The sequence below is a fragment of the Etheostoma spectabile genome, chromosome 23, assembly GCF_008692095.1.
Source record: "Etheostoma spectabile isolate EspeVRDwgs_2016 chromosome 23, UIUC_Espe_1.0, whole genome shotgun sequence".
Lineage (NCBI taxonomy): Eukaryota > Metazoa > Chordata > Actinopteri > Perciformes > Percidae > Etheostoma > Etheostoma spectabile.
Genome location: NC_045755.1, coordinates 1560639 through 1564855, shown reverse-complemented (window position 1 = coordinate 1564855; position 4217 = coordinate 1560639).

Below are 4217 nucleotides of genomic sequence, written 5' to 3'. Positions count from 1 at the left end.
GACTGTTGGCACTAAACAAATGGCTTTCAACTGAATGTACCGTCCATTCGCTGCAGCTCATTGACAATTTTAACATTTTCTGGGAGCGCAGACATCTTTTTAAAGCAGATAGACTTTCCCTTAACAACCCAGGAGTAAAGCTGTTCACCTCTAATCTGCTTTACTTTCTGCGCTACACATCTGCTCCCTCTGCCAAGGACACGAGACAAGACGAATCAAAACAAAAGGAAGACACAACAAAGTGTGGCAGTGATCCAGCACAGCCCCCACCTGTGCAAAGATTTGACCATGGGAGACCAGAGAGCAGAGACACGAAACCTCCACTCCCCTCTTCACCCGTCCAGCACCCCTCAAACCTTCCCAACCCCGAACCTTCTGAGGATTCATCGCTGTCAATACTGATATCTCCACACACCCTTTCCCTTATTTCCCCCATCAATTATACACCCCTTCCTACCCCCATGGCTCAACCCCGGGCAAAAGTAAAACGCCAAGCCCCACTACCAGGATGTCAAAACCCTCCCCCCAGACGATAAGGACGCTTGTGTGCAAATCTAGCAAGCACTGATCCTGATATGTGCCGGGCCTGTGCTGCAGGACTAGTGATACTAATGACTTTTCCAAGACAAGCCAGGGCCCTGTGGATTCAATTCTTCCTCAATTTATTTTGTGTAGGTAATAGGAAAAGATGTAATAAGCACTTAACTGCAAACTTAGCAAATTTGCATCCATTCCTCGTCAGCTACAGCCTGCCCAAAAGAAAACAAACTAACACTAGCTTACTAACGTCAGGTCTTTGGCAGGAAACATTTTTAATCAATGATTTTTTATTAAGCACATATAGATTTTATGTTTTTAACTGAAACCTGGTTAGACAATAATAACAGCGCTGCGTTCCATCGAGTCCAGCTCCCCCTAACTTCGTTTTATGAGTGAGAATAGAGTGAATAGAAAGGAGGTGGAGTCGCTATTTTGTTTAATGACTCATTCCACTGACGAAATATGTTATGGAAATTTTGTTTCTTTTGAATATGTTGCTCTTCATTAAGATCTTCCCCTCAACGATATCTAAATATCTACAGGCCACCTAAATATTGTGCAACCTTCATTGATGACTTCACTGAACTGCTGTTTATAATCTGTATTAACTTTGATTGTGTAATCATTGCGGGGTGATTTTAACATTCATGTTGACAACCCCCGGACAGGGGACCAAAGACTGTGTTGTGTTTTTGAGAACAGGGACTGACTCAGCATGTGACAGAGCCCACCACATAAGGGACACACTCTGGACTTGATTGTCCTCAAGGTCTGAACATTTCCAAGTTTTGGTGACTGACGTTGCTCTCTCAGATCATCCTGTGTTTCTTTACACGGCACTGTCTCTGTGCCCAAAGTGTCCAAAAATGTGAACCAGAAAACGGTATATCACTGATTACACCGTGACACATTTATACAGCTTTTCTCCTCCACAACAGCCCTCTCTGGCTCTCATCACTGAGCGTGTAGATAATTTCAACTGTAAAATTACAATTGTTATTGATCCCATTGCTCCCGCTAAGGTCAAAGTTGTCTCTGGTAAGAAAGATCTCCATGGAGAAATGTCCTACTGGTGAACAAAAAAAGAGAGTGTAGGAAAGCTGAACGAAGGTGGCGAAAAACAAATCTCCTGGTCCATTAACACCTATAAAGGAGACTTCGCATTTTAATTTGGAACTGAGGAATGCAAGGCGATCCTTTTTCCTGATATTCTCTAGAAACAATAATATCACGTGCTTTGTTTGCTACTGTCGATAAGTTAACAAACCCCCAGTGCCTAGCATCTGAACTTTATCTACCAGGCCTGCAATGACTTTGCCTCCTTCTCAAAGACAAAATTCTGAAGATTAGACAAACAGTCAGTGCCTCCATATCAAGTTCAGGATAGTGTTGTCACCGTGTTCAAGCAAAACTATTTCCAATATGACAGAATTTCATATAATCAACCATGAAAACCTGGAGGACATTATCACATCTGAAATCCTCCTCCTGTTGCCTTGATTCTACCAAGCGGTGTTTTCAAAATGTTTCAACTTGTTTGGCTCTGATCTTCACAGATTGTGAACACTCTCTGTCAGGAATCTTCCACAGGCCCGAAAACTGCAGTAATCAAGCCTCTATTAAAAAGAACAATCTAGACACATCAATAATGAGAACTATAGGCCAATACAAACCTTCCGTTTTTAAGTAAAACATTGACAAAGCGGTTTTTCTACAACTTAGCCATTTCCTGTCACTAACAACAGTTTTGATACCTTCAGTCTGGTTTCCGACCAACCACAGCACTGAACGGCTCTCGTCAAAGTTTTTAATGACATCACCTAACACAGGTTGGCAAATTTCAATCTTAGTACTACTTGATCTCAGTGCGCATTTGACACGGTCGACCACGACATATTACTAAACCGATTGGAAAACTGGGTAGGACTTTCTGGCTCAGTACTAAACTGGTTTGAAACCTACTACAGAATAGGATTATTTTGTGACAATAGGTAATTATACATCCGAGCATACAACTATGACTGTGGAGTTCCCCAAGGCTCTATTCTGGGGCCTCTTCTGTTTAACATCTACATGCTCCCACTGGCCCAGATTATGGAGACAACACAAAATTTCCATAGTTATGCGACGACACACAAATTTACATAACCTTATCGCCAGGGGACTATAGCCCATACAAAACTGACTAAGTGCTACTACACTATGAACCACCCAGACCTCTCAGGTCATCTGGGACGGTCTGCTTTCTGTCCCCAGAGTCAGAACTAAACAGGGTAAGCGCTTTCAGTTTCTATGCTCCTCATATCGGAATAAACTCCCAGAAACCTGCAGATCCGCTGCTACTCTCAGTTCTTTAAATCAGGCTGAAGACCTTTCTTTTGATGCTGCCTTTCTTTAAATGACTGCCATTTCTTTAAATTTCTTTGCTGCACTGTAACTTTTATTCTTGTGTTTTATGTTTCTATTTGTTTTTAACTGTCTATTCATGTGTTTTACCGGTTTTTAATGCTTGTGATTTTAACTGTTTTTACTTGTGTTTTATCTGTTTAACTGATTTTGTGTAAAGCACTTTGAATTGCCCTGTTGCTGAAATGTGCTATACAAATAAAGCTGCCTTGCCTTGCCTTGCCTTGAGTGGAATACATAATTTCTGTCCTGGCCTGGTCTACAACACATGCCCTTTAAGTATTCAAGCCACTTGAACTCCTCATTATTGAGGGAAAAAGTAGCTTGACCGAATGACCTGTTTTGTGGTCATCCACCTTAGGATAAAAAAATGCAGAAAATTAGTGAATTTCTGTGGAAAGGTGGACTTTAAAAGCACAATTGACTGCTGACCTGTGTGTGGCTTATGGGACTATAGAATGCTGACCCTGTGGATCCGAGACTCGCCCACGAGCAAAAACAGCACCTCTGATTCATAGTTAAATCATTTAATAACCATAAAAGATAAAAACTTATAGATTGTTGCTGCTAAAAGCTAATGAGTTACCGGTTAAGCAGGTCTCTTCAGGGTCTTTCTAGCCTCTACAGGTGATTCTCTATCCAGCCTGGAACTTATGCCCTTTTTCAGGGTCGTTGAGCATTAAATCCAAACGGTAACATCCAAGATTTATCCACTTTATGTCCATAATTCATTTCAGCTGTTAGCTCCGTGCTCCGTGTCCCCCGTGTGTGTCGGAAGTGTGGGCAAGCAGCATGCCCAGACAACATAACCAAAGACTTCAGTGGGAAAGATAGTGATCCGGGATTCCCCCCCCCAGTAAAACTAGTCTAGTATGTATATATATATATATATATATATATATATATATATATTCGGGTCATGGGGACCCGTGGTACATTCAATCGATCGTATTAGTTCTGCTACCCTCGCATCGTCCAGCCTTCGAGTCCCGGGGATCCTGGCCAGCGACTAGTACTTGTAGTAAATACAGGAAAGGCAAAGGCGAGTGGAAAGGCAGGTTAAAAAAACAACCAAAGGCTTGACCTCAGTCTACTGAACATTTTTTTTATAAACACACACACACACACACACACACGGAGTATACACTGTAGACACATTTGTCTTGTCTTCTTGTTGTTGTCATTTTACATCACCTTGTTTTGGACCTGTGCACTTTTTGCACGTGGCTCGGCAGCCAGGTGCAAGGCAGCATGGCCCGTCGTTTGACTCT